This window comes from Canis aureus, chromosome 3 (assembly GCF_053574225.1).
Source record: "Canis aureus isolate CA01 chromosome 3, VMU_Caureus_v.1.0, whole genome shotgun sequence".
Taxonomy (NCBI): domain Eukaryota; kingdom Metazoa; phylum Chordata; class Mammalia; order Carnivora; family Canidae; genus Canis; species Canis aureus.
In genome coordinates this window covers 79,631,828-79,650,244 of record NC_135613.1, presented here as the reverse complement: position 1 = coordinate 79,650,244, position 18,417 = coordinate 79,631,828, and positions in this window count along the sequence as shown.

Below are 18,417 nucleotides of genomic sequence, written 5' to 3'. Positions count from 1 at the left end.
CAGGAGGGGGGTTCAGAGAGCAAAGAGCAGATACCCGGCTGGAAAGCAGACAGCAGGAGCCTGCCCCGGCAGGAGCCAGGGTTTGTTGGCTCAACCCCTGTAGCTGCTGAGATAATAAGCCAGGGCCCCCTACCCAAGAGTACCCCTTTCCCCACAGGGTTCCAGTGGGGGAGCCTGCGGGGAGACACTTTGCAACACACTCTACCAAGTCCGGAAATCTGGAGGCACCTGGGTAGAAATACCCACACCCCAGTACAGATGGAACAAGGGGTGGGGGAGAACGAGCTTTCCTGGTTCCTTTTGTAAAACTTGGTACAGAGCAAGCACTCCATAAATACTGGTTTAGTGAATACATCTGGTTAGTCCTCACAGCTGGCCCCTCAGAGCCCACTAACCTCTCTGCCTACCCCCTACCCTCCTTATATTCATTTCCTAGGGCTGCTGTTACAAAGCACCACAAACTAGTTGGCCTCACACAGCAGAAATGTATTCCCTCACAGTTCTGGAGGCTAGAAGTCTGAAGCCAGTGTGTTGGCAGGGCTACGCACTGTCTGAAGTCTTAGGGGAAATCCTTCCTCACCTCTTCCCGCCTCTGCCTCTCGTGGGTGCTGGCATTCCTCGGCTTGCACTCCAGTCCCTTCCTCTGTCTTCACATGGCATTCTTCCGTGTGTGTGTGTGTGTGTGTGTGTGTGTGTGTGTGTCTTATAAGGACAGTGGTCCTTGGGTTAGGGCCCACACCAACACAGTGTGATCTCTTCTTTATTTATTTATTTATTTATTTATTTATTTATTTATTTATTTATTTATTTATGATAGTCACACACACACACACAGAGAGAGAGAGAGAGAGAGGCAGAGACACAGGCAGAGGGAGAAGCAGGCTCCATGCACCGGGAGCCCGATGTGGGATTTGATCCTGGGTCTCCAGGATCGCGCCCTGGGCCAAAGGCAGGCGCCAAACCGCTGCGCCACCCAGGGATCCCAGTGTGATCTCTTCTTAACTAATTCTCCTAAGATCCTATTTCCAAATCGGGTCACATTCTGAAGTTGCAGGTGGATATGAGTTTGGGGGGATACAATTCAACCCAAAGGCCTTCTTTTCTTGTTTTTCTTGCCCGCTTCCCCCTGCTATTATTCCTGATGCTCTCCTGGGGGCCCTATTTTGCTAGTTTTGAAAATAGTTTTGGAGATGTCTGGGTGGCCCAGTTGGTTAAGCGTCTGCCTTTGGCTCAGGTTGTGATCCCGGGGTCCTGGGATCGAGTCCCATATCCAGCTCCCTGCTCCACGGGGAATCTGCTTCTCCCTCTGCCCCTCTTCTCTGTTCATGATCCACCTCTCTCTATCTCAAATAAATAAAATATTTTTTAAAAAAGAAAATAGTTTTGTTATTATAGGCATAATACATGCATATGCAAAAATACCCAAGCAGAATAAGAGAGTATAAGATGAATAGTCCCCACACATTCTCTTATTTTTAAGATTTTACTTTTTATTTATTTATAGAGCACACAGGCGGGGGGGGAGGGGCACAGGGAGAGGGAGAGAGAGAATCTCAAGCAGACTCTGTGCCAAGCATGGAGTTTGATGCCAGGCTCCATATCATGACCCTAGACCATGACCTGAACCAAAATCAAGAGTTGGATAGACTCAACCAACTGAGCCACCCAGGTGCTCCAAACGTCCTCACCATTCTTAAGTCCTTCATCCTATAGACCCATTTGTCTGGGGTCTACTGATGGTTTCCTGTGTATCTTTCCAGACTTTAAAAAAACATATATATATATCTATCCTTTTAAAAACACAAATATAATCATGTTGTATGTACTGTTTGGCACCTTGATTTTTTTAACTTATCAATATTTTTAGGGCATTGTTTCATATCAGTATATGTATCTCCATTCTTTTAACTTTGGTGACTGCCTAATATTCCCTTGTATGGATTTATCATACATTTGTAATCAGTCTCCTATTTATGGAAATCTGGATTGTATCTTTATTTTTATTTATTTATATTTTTTAAAAGATTTTATTTATGAGAGAGAGACAGACAGACAGACAGACACAGGTAGAGGGAGAAGCAAGCTCTATGCAGGGAGCCCAACGTGGGACTAGATCCTGGGACTCCAGGACCACCCCCTGGGCTGAAGGCAGGCGTTAAACCGCTGAGCCACCCAGGGATCCCCGTATCTTTTATTTTTAAATAAGCAATGCTGCAAATAAACATACATATATCTTTGCACACATGCATAACTCTAGGATAAATTCTTAGAAGTGAAATTGTAGAGGTAAATAATAGCTGAGAACAGTTAATGTTTATTGAGAGGTTCTATTCTTTCAGCCCCCCAGCAGATGTTTACCAGGTACCAACTACATTCCAGACACAGTTCTGCAGGTAGGAACAACCTGTGTGAGAAAAATAGACAAGGGATCTGGTCTGAGCATGTTGAAGACATATTCTTGTGTACTTCTTACAGGAACCTTATGAGGTAGGTACTATTATCTCCATTTTTCAGACGAGAAAAGTGGGCCTAAGAAAGGATAGTAACTGAAGTAATTTTACCTAAATAAACTCCCCAAAATCACATAGCAAGACTTTTGAGCAGAGGACTGACATAGTCTGACTTCTCTTTAATAGGATTTCTCTGGCTGCTGTGATGGGAACAGACAGACGATAAGGCAAGGGTCGAGAAGGGAAAACAGTTGGAAAGCTTTTTTTTTTTTTTTTTTTTTAAGTTGGAAAGCTTTTGCAGTAACACAGACAAGTGGTGATGGTGACGGGACCAGCGTGATACCAGTAGTGACGAGTGATAGCCAGATTCTGAATATATTTTTAAATTAGAGCTACAAGATTTTACTGAGATGGGGAAGCCTAGATTGAATGGATAATATTAGGAAATTCTGTTTGTGGCATGTTAAGTTTGAGATGATAAGAACTGGGCAGCCTGGGTGGCTCAGCGGTTTAGCGCCACCACCTTCAGCCCGGGGCCTGATCCTGGACACCTGGGATCGAGTCTCACGTCAGGCTTCCTGAATGGAGCCTGCTTCTCCCTCTGCCTGTGTTTCTGCCTCTGCGTGTGTGTGTGTGTGTGTGTGTGTGTGTGTGTCTCATGAATAAATAAAGTCTTTTTTAAAAAGGAGAGATGATAAGAACCTTGGTAGTGTCGTCACATGGGCAGTTGGATGAATTAGTCTTGAAGCTCAGAAGAGCAGTCTAGACTAGAGATAGAAATTTGAGAGTCTTCATCATATAAGTGGTATGTAAAGCCATAGAAGTAGATGAGATCATCAAGGGAGATAGAATAAAATGGACAGGCCCAAGAACTGGGCCTCTGCGAACTCTAACATTTAGAATTTAGGAAGTTGAAGATGAAGCAAAAAGAAAACTAAGAAGGGGTCAGAGAGATAAGAGAGAATCTGGGAGACCATGATGTCCTGGAACCCAAATCAAGAAGGAGAACCCAAGTGATGGAGGAGGGATCCATGGTAAGTGGAGTAAGATCAACTAGGATGAAAACAAAGATTAACCAGTGGATTTTTTTAAAGATTTTATTTATTCATTCATGAGACACAGAGAGAGAGAGAGGCAGAGACACAGGCAGAGGGAGAAGCAGGTTCCCTGCAGGGAGCCTGACGTGGGACTTGATCCCAGGTCTCCAGGATCAGGCCCTGGGCCGAAGGCAGGTGCTAAACTGCTGAGCCACCTGGGCTGCCCAACCACTGGATTTAGTAATGTGGATGCTGCTGTTGGCCATGTGAGAAGTAGTTTTGGTGGATCTGGTGGAGGCAAAATCTGATTGGAGTGGATTCAAGAGTAAATGGAAAGAAATGACTTGATTTTGCCAAAAGAAATGACTTGATTTCAGATGTGTAGGGAGATAGCTGAAAAAAGTGGGATCAGAATATATTTATATCCCTATGGGAGAAACAAACTTATGTTTATGTGCTGACCGAAATTATCTAATAGAGAAAGGAAATCCATGATACAAAGAAGAGAAGGGACAGTTGCTGCAGTAATGTCCTTTATATAGGAGAGATGATGCAGTCTAGTCCATAGATGAACAGGTTCACTTAGGAACATGGCTCATCCACAGTAACAGACAAAGGGTAGGATGTCTGGACACATACAAATAGGTGATAAGATGTGGCGGGAGCCAGTGGGAGTACTCTTCTGATTGTTTCTCGATTCCCCATGAAATAGGAAGCAAAGTTATCAGCTAAGAATGAAGATAGAGGGAGAGGTGTTGACGGTCTGAGAAGAGAGGAGAGTGTGTAACAGTTGTGTAGGGGAGCAGAAGACTTAACACCTGAAAAAATACAGTGTAATTGCTAGGCAGATTAGAGGCCTTCTTGAAGTTAGCAACCATGAATTAAGAGTGAGACAACTGCTACGCCTGAGTGGCTCAGTTGGTTAAGCATCGGACTTGATTTCAGCTTCATGACCTCAGGGTTGTGAGACTGAGCCAGGCTGTGGGCTGCATTGGGGGAGAGATTCTCTCTCTCTCCCTCTCCTTCTGCCCCTCCCCCATGCATGCTCTCTCTCAAAGAATAAAATAAAAATAGAAGTGAGACATGGTTTGCATTTTTTCCATGTCCATACTAGCTTTTGCAAGTGCAGAAGAGGTAGAGAGTTGGATTTTCCCATCTTTGTGGGTGAGCCAGACAAGCTTAAAGAAGTGAGAGGTAGGGAAGTTGAGAACGTGCGCAAAAAACCTGATTCTGATGGTTGAGTAAAAAGGGAAGTAGAGCTATGAGTTGATAAACTGAAAAAAGTGACAGTGAAAAGGAGTCGAGATCAATGGAAAGAATTGATCAAAGGACTGTCCTGATGGGATCTAAAGTTGTGGGAGTTGGAATACCAGAAGAGGTGAACAGGAAAAAAAATAGAAGATGATGATTGGAAATGAAAATGCTTGAAATTAAGATCATGAAGTCATTCAGTTATTGGTTATGACAATGTCGGCCAGGGTATGACCACAGGCACTAATGGCTAGGGTAGAGCTGACAAGATTGTGGTAGGAGAGGTCAAGACACTAAGCAGCAAGGATATTGGATGGATCATCTAAGTGGTCATTAAAACCATCAAGAATTAGAGCAGGGGAAGAGTTGGTGGAAGACAGCTAACTGGGAACTAAAACCGGCCTCAAGGAACAAGGTGATATGACTGCCTCATGTTTATGCCCTTTAATAATTTTAAGGTTTTCATCATATAGATCTTCAACACCCCGTATTTGTTTACTCCAATTTTTAATATTCTTGGGTTACAAATGTATACAGGATCTTTCTTTTGGACTTCTAACTTCTCCGTATTCGCCTTAAACTCTGAGCTGCGCATGCCACTGCAGTGAGTTTCTGAGAGGTGTATTATCAGCTCTGCCCCTCCGGCCCAGCTCCAGTGTAGGCCTTACTATGTTTCATTCTAACAGTTACGAACTAACTTCCTACCTCCAGTCTTCCACCCAGAATCCATTCTCCACACTGCTGCTTTGGGGAATTGTCATAGAGTTGTTCATCCCCCATTTAGTAAGCACCTACTAAGTACTGAGCTACGTGCTCAGCTCTAATGTTCATAATGTTCAAATCTGACCATGTCACTCCCTCAGTTAGGAATTATAATGGCCCCTTAAATCCTACAAGATCGACCCCACACAAGTGGCTCCCAAGTATAGCCATAGTCCAGATGCTGTCTGCCTTTCCACGATCTTCTACACAACCTCACCACTTACCCTCACCCCTCTGGCATCCATACCCCACCACCAAGCAACTTTATTTCTGTCAGGTGTGGTGTTTCCCACCGACTTTTCCCCGAAAAGCCTCTCCCCTCTATTCTCCACCTGCTGGATTTCTTTCATCCTGGCAATCCAGCTTTAGTCACCTGATTAATGAAGCCTTCCCCGACCCTCCCACATAGACTGCAGTATCCTCCCAAACCATGTACTTTATTCCCCTCCTGTATAATTTAACATACAATGTTTTAATGATTTGCTTACACCTATCATCCCCCATAAGCTCCAAGTTCCCCCGTAGAATATATCTTATTTATCTTTGTACCCCTGGTGTCTTAATGCATAGCATATAGTCAGTGCTCATTTAATGTTAAGGAAGACACAAATTACAACAGATAACATTTATTGTAAACTTATGATCACCAGGGCTGTTCTAAGTGCTTTACTCACTTAATTCTCTTAAAAAAACTCTACGAACAACAACAACAACAACAAAAAAAAAAAAAAAACCTCTACAAACAGTCACTGTTATTATCCTCATTTTACAGAGGGGGAGACATAGGTACAGAGTGGTCAAGTAACTTTCCCAAAGTTACTTGGTTAGTAAATTGAGGATCCAGTATTCAAACTCAGGCTAAACCTATACCTATATGCTTCATGTACCACATCTCTGTGAAAGACCTGCAACTGAGGACAGCAGGTCGAAGACTCCCTCCATTCCTCCCCCAACATTCTACTCTTATATATAATTCTAATAACAGAATAACTTCTACCATCACTTTGTTGAGTATAATCCACTAAGACGTCCAGGTCTTTTCTCCCATTTTGTTTTTAGTTCCTATATTCCTTAGTCCCTGGTACCTACCATTACTAAACCTACTGCTCTTTGTATTTGCTCATTTCTGTAATTTCCGACAGTTTCATAGTTTCAGGAAGTCAGAAATGGACTCTGTTCTTTATCTCTCTCAATCTGTACCAGAGCATCAAATTCACAAAGGAAGAGACTAATTAAGATCTTGAAACCCCCTGCATCCAACAGAGGATGTTCCATTTTTCAATTAAAGAGGACTGGTCCCTTGCCTCTCACGATTTACATTCAGATGGAAATACTTTGGGTTAAATATACATGTGAACAGTTTTTCACCTTATATTACTAAGTCTTTATTTTCCATGTTTCTTTGGTTGCCTGTGTGTATTCAAAGATTTGTTTATATTTACCCTGAATACCAGACCTATGTCCTCTACTTATGGGGATCCCTCTGCCTGGAGTGCTTCCTTTCACTGTTCTATGCCCATCCTTGATTTTCTATACCATAAGGGGCTCCTTTTCATGACATATCCTGGAGCTCAATTCCTTGGAGTGAAAATGACTCGGAGATCTCTGTGGGCCCCCAGAAGGAAGCACAGTTTGACCTAGAAAACTTCAGCCTCATTCCCCATCTACATGATGAGTAGAAATTCAACTAGACTTTAGGAGCAGCAGAGAAGTCACTATTTTGACCAGTAATGGTCATGGTCAGAATGCCTTTCCTTCCTTCCTTCCTTCCTTCCTTCCTTCCTTCCTTCCTTCCTTCCTTCCTTCCTTCCTTTCATGGGGCCCTCTCCTTTCTCCATGTCTCTCTCCCTTTCCATCCTTCCCTCCCCCCAACCTGCTGCCTGTTTATTTCTAAAGCCTTACCTCCTAGGTCTTGATTGCATAGCTCATAAATATTCAACATTTCCTAGAAGCAACCTCTGAATGATATTTCACTGCTCAGTGTTACTCTTTCATCTAATCAGAAATGGGACTAGACTTTTCTCAGGGTCACTTGCCTCCACCCCCTGAGCCCTGCACTTATCAGCATGGAGGCCTTATTTTCCTATCCATGATCTTAATCATAGAGGGATTGCCCACTGTGACTTTGGAGCCCCTCATAGGCTCCAACCTTGATAGGCCCTGAGACTCCTATCTCTAAATGTGAGAATTCTCAAATATTCCATGATGAGAAGTTTGCCTGTTGTAGGGCAAGAGAAGAGGAAAACCAGGATCTGGAGTTATGATCCATGTAGAAAAATTATAAGCAGCATGCTTGGCACATAGAAGACATGTAGCAAATATTTTCATTGTGTTGAATGATTTCCTATATTGGAAAGAAAAATAAGCCAAAATATAAGCAATGTGTGGTTAGGTATGAGGGAATATACACAATTTTTCCATCTTTTCTCCATTTAAAAATATTTTGTTCATTAATAGTGGAAAATATAAAATTATCATTTTGAAGGTGCTAAGTAGAGGAAGGAGGCAGGCAGATTATGTGTCCAGGACTGTTGTCACTTCAGTGAGCACACAGGAGCAGCCCAAGCCCAGGCAGCAGCCAGTCTCACCTTTTTTTCCACTGGTTTGGAAAAAAGGATCAGCAAGGCCATCACTCTTTGCACTGGGGGAAAAGATGAGACAAGGATGTGGGAACAGGAAATAAAGGGAATCAAAGAGTGGTAGGTCCCTTTGCAAATACCCTCTCCCAAAACTCCCTCTATGACATCTTAAACAAATCTCATCCTGTCTTGGCTTGAATCCTTCCAGAGAAAGGGGCTCAAACCTGGCGTGGAAGCCCAGTACAAGAGGCAGCAGCTCCAACAAAGAGAACAGCCCTTATCTGTGGTTATCTGCCACAGTTCTAGCTCCGGCTCTAGCTAAACGATTGTTTGGGCAGTGGTTCAGAAGACATACAGGATCAAGAAACAGAGATGGAATCCGAGGGCCAAGGAAAAGAAATCTCTTGGTAAGGTTCTAATATTAGCTGAGACATTGGAGACTGAGGGTCAAGCTCACCTTTTAATACCGCCTTGAGACATCTCTCCCCAAAACCTACAAGAAGACCTAAGTTGGCAGAGGTTGGGGCTAGCGTGGACAGCAATGACTTGAGGCAGCATCAAAGAAGCAGCTTCATGCCCCCCATTTAGGTCCTATTTTGACACAGCTTAGGTTGGAGAAGGGAGTGGGAAATATTCTATGGGGCTATTTCCAAAGGCTAGGGCTGCTGTCAGAGGAAGCTGTAAAAGTGTGTGTGTGTGCAGGGGGAGGGTCGGTGTGGGGACAGGGCCCATGTGTTTTGGGCTCTATTAACTAACTCCCTCCCATCCATCACAGCCTCCCCCCGGGCCGCTGCAGCCCTGGCAGCTGGGTCACCCCGGGGAGGCTGGGCTGGGGGTCCCTGAAGGGAGCCAGGCTTCAGGCAGAGCAGCGGAGACACATGTGTGCCTGGCTTGGTTGGGGCTGGCGCCTCATTGAGAAGGGGGCTCTCCAAGCTGGGCTTCATTAGGGCAGTGGCACTAATAGGGGAGGGGGTGCAGGGGGCCGGGCTGACAGCCAATTACTTGCTCGTCTGCATTATGGATTAACCCATCTGGGCCTGGGAGATTGGCTCTGAAAGGGGCACAAAAGGGGGGGCGTGACCACAATCACACACTGAATTATCCCGTCTGAGCGCAATTGTCCACCAACAAACGGGGCCTCAGGATGGGTGACCCCCTTGGGTTCTCTCCATCCCCCACCCCTCGCCCCACAAGAAGAGCCAGAGATAAACTGCTGCCTGGTTAAAAGGCAGGGTCTGGGACAAGGGGGATGGGGGTGCCATTCCAGAGAGGCAGGGAATTTAGGGGAGGAGAATGGGTTTCAGATTAAGTCAGAGAAGCCAGGAGCCAAAGCAAAAGTTCACCCCCTACCCCCAGACTTTTGTACTTCACTCCTCTACCTCAGAGGGAAAGTGTGACATAAGAAGCTTACCTGTCTGAAATACCAAACAAAATCAGAGGGGGGGCGGGTAGCTCAGCAGAGGCTGGGGGTGGGTGGCGAGGAAAGAAAGGAAGGACCCTCAGAGTCAGGTGTCTCGCATCTCACCCATCACCCCTTCTAAGGCTAATTGATTCCAGACATGAACAAGGGGTCCTCAGATGGGGTCTTGGAGGACCCCTGCCCTGCTCTGGCATCTCTCATGCTCTCCCAGTGGGAGTACCCACACCCTCCCCCACACCTCCTCGGAGAATAAGCCCACGTGCTGGGTGATGAAGAGAAGAATGGGAGGGGGCGGCAGGCAGGGGGGCTCTTTCTGGCTAATCCCCTCATTACCATCTCATAATCAGAATCACGCTTTCAATGTAAATGGGGATGTTAAATATTGGTTTCTCTAGACACGAGCTCCTTTGGAGAAAATTACTGGTGCTCCCCCTTTTGCCAGCGCTGGCCAGCTCCCACAGTGAGGGGAGGTGGGGGGGGCTGTGGAGCTCTAGTGAGGGCTGGGGGCTTGAGAGGCCCGTGGGTGGTGGGGAAGGTGGACGGGTCTGACAAGAGGGGGCAGACTGATTTGGTTTCAGTTAGCCGGGCCAGTCTCAATTTCCCCAATTCCGCAGAAGAAACTCATTCAGGGGAAACTGCCTCATTTCAAACTCGCCAAGACTTTGTTGGAACTGATTGGCTTCTGGTCTCAAATCAGATCTCTTGACTGCAGATCAATATAGAGTTGTTAGAGCCCAAAGTCAGATTACTGGGGCAAGGGAGGTGTATTCACTAGGGAGCTTGGGCCAGAAACCCCTGGCACACCCCGGGGAAGTGACCGGGACTCTCCTTCCAACCATTTCCAGATAGAGAGCACATCAGGTTACAAGCACTCTTCAGTGCAAAGCTTTGCACCTGTCCCTCTGCATGGGCCCCATGAGCTAGGCCGGGTGGTTATCACTCCAACTGGCAGGCTCGGAATCCTTGAGCAACTCACCCAGCTTCATACGGCTGGTCAATGGCAAATTCACATGGGAACATGGTTCTTCTGTGTCCAGCCTCATCCCTTTGTGCCATGCTCTAACCTTTAAGATCGAGGCTACTACTCCTGTGCCATTTGTGGGGACACAGAGGACACTTGGTGGGGACACAGGGAACACCTGGTCTGACCATAGAAGCGTGTGCATGTCAGGTTAGGTCTGAGGGGTCGGCAGAGGTCATTTTCTGCTCTCCTCTACCAGCATAGGTTAGGACACAAGGCCAGATTGCTGGAGAGGCCATCATACTGCCTACTCTCTCTCTGTGCAGGGGCTGCATCCCTCACTGCCTCCCCTCTACCCTGGGTTTGTAACTGGGAAGGAAAAAAAATTAATATCGACACTGATAATAATGGCTTCTTCTCAGTTTTGCTTAGCGTTTTTACAGTTTGCAAAGTCCTTTTGGTGTGTGATATGATTAGCTCCTTACACCCGCCTTGTGCACCGGCACCCTCATTTGAAGCTTCTGGACACAGTTTCCCGAGCCACCCTGCACACTTACTTGCCAGCTCCACTGCTTGGTAGCTGGATGACCTCGGGTAGGTTGTGTCACACCTCCTGCCTCAGTGTCTTTATCTATGCAATACAGATGATAGTAACAGAGCCTCCTTCCTGGGTCTGCCCGGAACAATAAATGCGCTTACACACGCCACACGCTTTGAGTAGGTCTGGCATATACCAAGCTCTCAATGTTAGCCTTTTTTGGGGGGGTTGGGGGGGTAGGGGTAGGACCCAAGGTGGCAGATGCAGCAACTGAGGCCCCAATGACTAGGCCTCCGCTTCAGGTCACGAGGTTGGCAAGGACCGAGCTGCTGCTTCATTGGGGGGGGGGGGGGGGTAAAATGGGCAGGTGGTCTGCGACGTCGCCCGCGATGCTCCTCGAGGTGAAAAGAAAAGGGCGATCTTCCGAGGTCCTTTGCGGCGTGGGCGGCGGCCGGGGCAGGCTCCTGCTCCGCTCGCCCGGGCCCCGCGGCCCGCGCCAGGCCTCCGCCGAGAGGAGGGCGGGAGATGCCTTCGGAGGGCCCCCCTCCAGGGCCTCGGCGGCGGCTCCCGCGCCTCGGCTCCCTCCGTTTAGCTTTCTCCTCATTAACTCCCCGGCCTCATTAATCAGCCCCGATGAAATGCGCCCCCGGGAACGCTGCCCGCCAGCTCCGCCGTTTGGCGCTTTAATTATCCTCCCAGCGGGAGGAGGCGGGGTGGGCGGCGAGCGCGCGGGGGCACACGCGGGCACACACACACACACACACACACACCGGCCCCGTGCACACCACCGATCCGCCCGTGCGCGCGCGCACACACCTGCCCGCGGCTGGCCGGCCCCGGAGGGTCCTGGGTGGTGACCCAGCCCGGGCAGCAGGCACCGGGCGCGGGTCCCGGGACGCTACATCAGCCCCAGGTAGCTCTAGCGTCTACACCGCGGCGTCTGTCGTCTGTCCAAGGAGTCTACTCCGGAGGTGTCATCTGCATGAAGTCCCTTCCCTTTTGGGAAAGGTCCACAAATCTTCATCTCTTTAGTCTAATTTCATTTACTTATCAAACCCCTGCTGAGCTACCTGCTGTGTCCTGTGGTTTTAGGTGTTGGAAGACAGAGACAGAGTGGCTTCAGGGAGTTCCCACACCCGCCAGGAGGGAGACCAATGGAAAAAAAAAAACAAAAAAAACCAAACCAACTTGGAAAAGCAAAAAGCAGCCCTGGCAACGTGATGTTCTTAAAGAAAGCACGGGATGCTACAGAAGTGCAGAGCGGGACTTTTCAGGGTTTGCCAAATAAAAGAGGTTTTCCTAAGGGGATCGAAGCTTGAAGTGGGACCTAAAGTCGGAATTAGCTGGTGCCTAAAGAAGCCAATAGCGAATACAGAGGACAAAATGTAGACTGCACTGTGTGTGCAGAGCCCTGTGGGTGATGTGATCTGGCTGGAGGACAGGGTCCTGACCAGAAGGGAGCAGGAGGTAAAGAGGCAGGGTGCTAAGACCCAGGTGAAGAGGGGCCTCCTAGGCTATGCAAGGGAGGCTGATTAGATCCAACCTAAAGGTAATGAGGAGCTACAGACAGAGTCTGAAGCCAGCAGGTGACAAGATGAGACTCATGTTTTGAAAAACCTCTTTTCCAGCAAGGAAGATGATTTGGAGGGGACAGGAATGGAGGCAGGGGGGCCAATTAGCAAGCTAGGTGACAGACTGGGTCTGGCAGGAGAAATGGGTGGGGCGGGGGGTTCAAATATTCCCAAATTTCCTCTGCAAAGGATGGTTTGGGGAACGGGGGGGGGGCGGGGGGAGATGGTATTGAGATGTTTATTCCAAGGTGTGTGACTCAACTCAAACTGGAGGAAAGGCAGAGCCCAGCCACCTCTCCCTTCATGGGAGGATTATCTTCTAGTGCCACGTAATTTACTTTATGAGTACTCTCATCTATAAGATGAAACATGGCTTGGATAGGGCTTTTGAACTCATACCTGTGGGGGCCTAGCAATATAGATAGATGATAGATAGATAGATAGATAGATAGATAGATAGATAGATAGATTTATGCAGATCAGGGCGAGAACAAATGCCCACTAAAGAGGGCAGTGCCCTTCAACCACAGACTACTCCAGCCATGCTTGAAAGAGGTTTAGGATTGCCACATCATCTACAGGAGAAGCCAGAGCTTAGTATTCTTAATACGATATCTCATTTAAAAATACCCAAGCACCATGCAATCAAAAACATACTTGGCGTGAACCACATCAAATGTACCAAAATCCATGAAATCATAATGATTTTTTAAATCATTGCTCACCTTTAGAGGATAGATACTAAGTGATCAACTTTCTTTAAAGAAGTATTCTAGCTAATACATGAAGATGGAATCACAGAATTAGACTGTCACAATTTGGGGATCCCTGGGTGGCTCAGCAGTTTAGCGCCTGCCTTTAGCTCAGAGCGTGATCCTGGAGTCATGGGATTGAGTCCTACATAGGGCTCCCTGCATGGAGCCTGCTTCTCCCTCTGCCTGTGTGTCTGCCTTTCTCTCCCTCTCTCTCTCTTTCATGAATAAATAAATAAAAATCTTTTTAAAAAAAAATAATGTTGGGATCCCTGGGTGGCGCAGCGGTTTGGCGCCTGCCTTTGGCCCAGGGCACGATCCTGGAGACTCGGGATCGAATCCCACGTGGGGCTCCGGGTGCATCGAGCCTGCTTCTCCCTCTGCCCGTGTCTCCGCCTCTCTCTCTCTCTGTGTGACTATCATAAATTAATAAAATAAAATATTTTAAAAAATAAAAAAATAAAAAAACTGTCACAATTTGGCATTCACTAATGAAATAATGGATCCGAGCAATGATCATTGCTGGATGCTAATATAACAACAACAACGATGACAACAACAACGACAACAGCAAAACAGACAAACAGCCATTACTCTTAGGACACACAATATTACCTATGAAGTATCTGAGCAAAAAAAAAATCAGGCATTAATTGATCTAACTTCTATATCTAGCAACTAATTTACAGAAAATATAGGGGCAGAAGAACATGTTAAATGACACCATGGGGATACATTCAACAAAATCCAGACTGTGGAAAATTGTACAGAACAAACGACCTAGTTTCACCACATAAATTACAAGGGGGAAAAAAGATTAAGCAGAGAACATCAGGTTAAAAGAGTCATTGCACTGTACAGACTCATTTGGATTCTAATTTGAACAACAATACGAATGAAGAAAAATACTTGAGACAACTGGAGAGGTTTGAGTATTGATTATATATGATGACATATTGTAAGTTGATAATGCTATTGTCATTACACTATTTAATGAGTCCTTACTTTATGGAACTACATTGAAATATTTACAGAACAAATACGATTTCCAAGATTTGCTCCTAAATCATGAGTGGAGAGTAGGGGTATAGATGACAGGAGATTGCCTTTGAATGATAAGTGCTCAGGCTGGGTACATGGGGCTTCATTCTATTATTCTCTTGAATTTTGAATATGTTTATTGTCCACAATATGCTCTTACCCATAATCGAACGTTTTTTTAAAAAAACTTTCTGGGCCAAAATATGTCTGTTGCCTCCATTGGGCTCATGGGCAGCCAGGTTGTGGTTCATTCACCTCTAAACTGCCCATAAACCAAACCATTAGTGGTGAGAACCTTTATTAGTGGACCTCATTTTCCCAAACCTTTCTGTGTCCCTTTTCAGGTCCTTCCCCAGAGGAGCCCATCTCCCAGGGAACATGAGATGGTGTGCAGAGAGGAGCATTAGAGAAAGCCATAAACCCTAGGACAGTTCTGGGGACAGAAGACACAGGATTAGGGCGTGTGGAGCTGGAAGTTAGAAGCTGTCACGAGCTAGCAGCCTTCCAGAAACCCCCGTCTGCGTGCGCCCTTCCACGCTTCCCGCATCCCTCCCTTTTATCCCCACCTTAAAGGTCCACACAACACACCCCCTCCCCGCCCCCGCCAGACCTCCCACCTTTTACCTCCGCGTTCCAGAACCCAGACAAAGGTATCCACTGCCCTGGAAAAAGAAAGAAAGAAAGAAAGAAAGAAAGAAAGAAAGAAAGAAAGAAAGAAAGAAAGAAAGAAAGAAAGAAAGGAAGGAAGGAAGGAAGGAAGGAAGGAAGGAAGGAAGGAAGGAAGAGAAAGAAAGAAAAGAAAAAGGAAGGAAGGAAGGAAGGAAGGAAGGAGAAAGAAAGAAAAAGAAAGAAAGAAAGAAAGAAAGAAAGAAAGAAAGAAAGAAAGAAAGAAAGAAAGAAAGAAAGAAAGAAAGAGCAGGAATCTCCTCGGAGCGGTTGGGGTTAGAGAAGAGAGTTGTCAAGGTGGGGTGACCCAGCATTTGGGGTGGGGGTGGGGAGCGAGTGCAAGTCCCCTTATCCAAGGGCAGGTGCGAGGGTCAGTGTTGGACCCAGGCTTGGAGCTCGTGTGCGTGCGTGTGTGCGCGTGTGTGTGTGCGCGCGGTCCCTCCGGGTCACCCCACCGCCTCCACCCCCACCCTCCCCGCGCGGAGGTAGAGACCCTTCCCCCGGCACGTGTCTGCGGCGCTAACTGCTCATTTAGAGGCGCAGAGGCGGGCTGCGAGGATGAATTACGCGAGCGGAGCGCACGGGGCGCGGGGCCGGGGACGCGGGGCGCCAGGCGGGCGCGGGGGAGACGGACAATAGGCAATCAGCGGACCCCGAGGCTGCGGCGGGAGGGCGGGGGGCGGGGGGCGCCCGCCGGGAGCGCGCGCCCGGGCGGCCTCGGGTCCTCCCAGCCCGCCGGCCTCTCATTGTTCCCTGGCTCCTCCCCCCCCGCCCGGGAGCCCAGCTCCGCCACCGGGAAGGTCGCTCCCCGCCGCGCCCGGGCCGGGGTCCCCTTTGCGGGCCTGGCGCGTCCGCCGCGCCTGCTTCCGCCGCTTCCAGCAGCCGCTCCCCGGGCCCCGCGCCTTTGTGTGCAGGTCCGGGCGAGGCCGGGTCTCCGCGGCGCTGGAGGGTGACCGCGCGGCCGCCGCCCCCGCCTCGCACCTGCTCCCCGCCCCCAGCCCCGGGCCGGCGCGGGCGTGTCCCCGGCCCCCTCCCCGCGGGAGGGGTCTCAGCTGGGGCTGCGCCTGGTAAAGAGGCCGTGGAGAGGACCGCGGCGGCCCAGGAGCAGCTATAAATTTGGAGCAGATGCGGCCTGACAGTCACCCAGCCGGGGTGGGGGTGGGGTGGGGGAGGGCTCCGCGCCCCCCTCCCAGGCCCGGTCGTCGAGTCTGCAGCTGAGTTAGACGCACCCGGGGCCGAGGGCACCCGGGACGGCGGAGCCAGCGCCCCGATCGCACCGCGCTCTGCCCTTTGTGCGCGCACGGGTGGGCAGGAGGGAGGGACGAGGTCAGGGACGCGCCCCAGTGCGCTTACTACTTTAAAAAAGGATGCTTGGGGCGGGGGGGGGGGGGGGTGTTTTGTTTAGTTTTGTTTTCCAGAAGAGACAGGCAAAGTCCGAGGCCCTGGCTCTCAGCTGGCACCTCGGGCCGCAGCTAGAAGAAAATATGGGAAATAGCAGAAGCTTCGCTGTGCTTTCCACTCTTCTTTATCAAGTGCCCAGTTTGTGCTAGAAATGCCAGGTCGGGAGGCACAGGCAGACAGGAGGGGGGTGGTGGTGGAAGGAGTGTGAAAATATAGCAACACAATATAGCAACACACACACACACACACACACACACACACACACACACACACATTATTCCCTAAGGCCTAATGCCTGCCCTACTATTCGCACCGCGATACCATACATTTAAGCAGCATTTCCTTTAGCAAGTAGTATTCTCTCCATTCGACACAGGGAGCAGCCTGCAGAGTGCCACCAGGGCCTGGGGGGAGTATTCTTCCAAGCATCCCAAACACTCATGGCGGGAGGGGGCTATTGTTGGAGGGGGCTTACCACCGCACCACACTGCCAGGGGGGGTACAATGGGCTTTCCGTGGATCCGGGAGAGAGTTGGAGCTGAGCATGAGTACAGGTGGGCGCAGGCCTGGTTTATCCTACCTGGCCTGGACACTGTTGGGCTCCCTCTCCAGAGTAGCATGAATGGAAGGCTGAGTCCATGTTTCTAGTATGAAGATCATGGTACCATGGCCAGTCTGACCTAGAGTAAAGTTGGGGGTAAGTGTCCACAACATAGGTGCCAACAACCTCTGCAAGGACTCTGTCGTCCCTCCTTGCAGCTGTCCCTCCCCCTCCTCTAACACTGTGGTGCTCACACCGTGTGGCTTGTAGGATTCATCGCTCCTTCCCTCCCCTTCCACTCTCACCAGTCTCACTGGTCCACACCCCTATGGTTTATTAGACTAGTGGTTCTCAGACTTTCACTTTCATCACAATGACCCAGAGGGTTTGTTAAAATAGTCCCAACTTCTGATCCAGTAGTTTGTGGTAGGGTATGACAATTTGGGTTTCTAAAAGTTTCCCAGGTGATGACAATGCTGATGCCTGGGACCATACTTTGAGCCCAGCCTCGATGGAAGGCAAAAGTAGGGACTGAAGTACTGAAGTACCATATGTAGGAACGGTAGTAAGTAGGGACGGTATATAGGGTACTGGAAATAGTTATTGGCAGTTCACGTTCCCAAGGGTGCCTGGGTCTCTTCTCTCTGAGGGGTAGATGGGCTAAATCTCCAAGGAATTGTGGGCACCGTCCAGAATTAGCCCAGTGCCTCTGACCTTCCTGGAGACTCAGCACTCCCCCTAATGGACTGTGACAATTCTCCGCTTTCCTCCACCTTAGGAATGGAAACAAGAGGAACTCTAATTAATTTTCCCAACCTAATTTGGTCATCCATTTATCTCTTTGTCACTAAAGGGGCAGGGGTGTTGTCATAAATGTTTCTGTTTGCAAACTGATTAGCATAGGTTTTGGGCACTCAGTAGTGAATCAATGAATGTGCATGAATAAACCAATTATGCTTTTTCTTTTTCTCTTTAGGAGAACCCCAACACTTACAAGTCCCCTCCTTTTCTCTCTTCGCTTCTCCCAGCTGTTCTAAAACAATTAAAAGGTGGTTTAACATGGTCAAATTCCAGATATTTGCCGAAAAGTTCTCTTTGAGGTGTCATTGTCTTTGTCACCAGTCAGAAGCCTTTGGCGGGTGGCTAGCAAGCAAGCCTTAAGTCAGAAACTGAGGAAGAACCTGCAAAAATTGAATTGAGAGAGAGGAGGAGAGAGGGAGGGAGGAAAGGAGGGAGATTGGAGAAAAGCAAGTGGCATTTTATCTCTTACCACCAGGTGGCAGACCTCTCCTCAGGAATGAGAATAAACCTACATTTGCAGCCTGACCTAAACTCTACTTTTTTCAAATCAAAGCCAGGACTAAAGGACTGTTTCTCTACTTATAAGACCAGAATTGAAGCAGGGAGAGCAATTGCTTATAAATACTTTTGTAACTGCTGCCAAGGT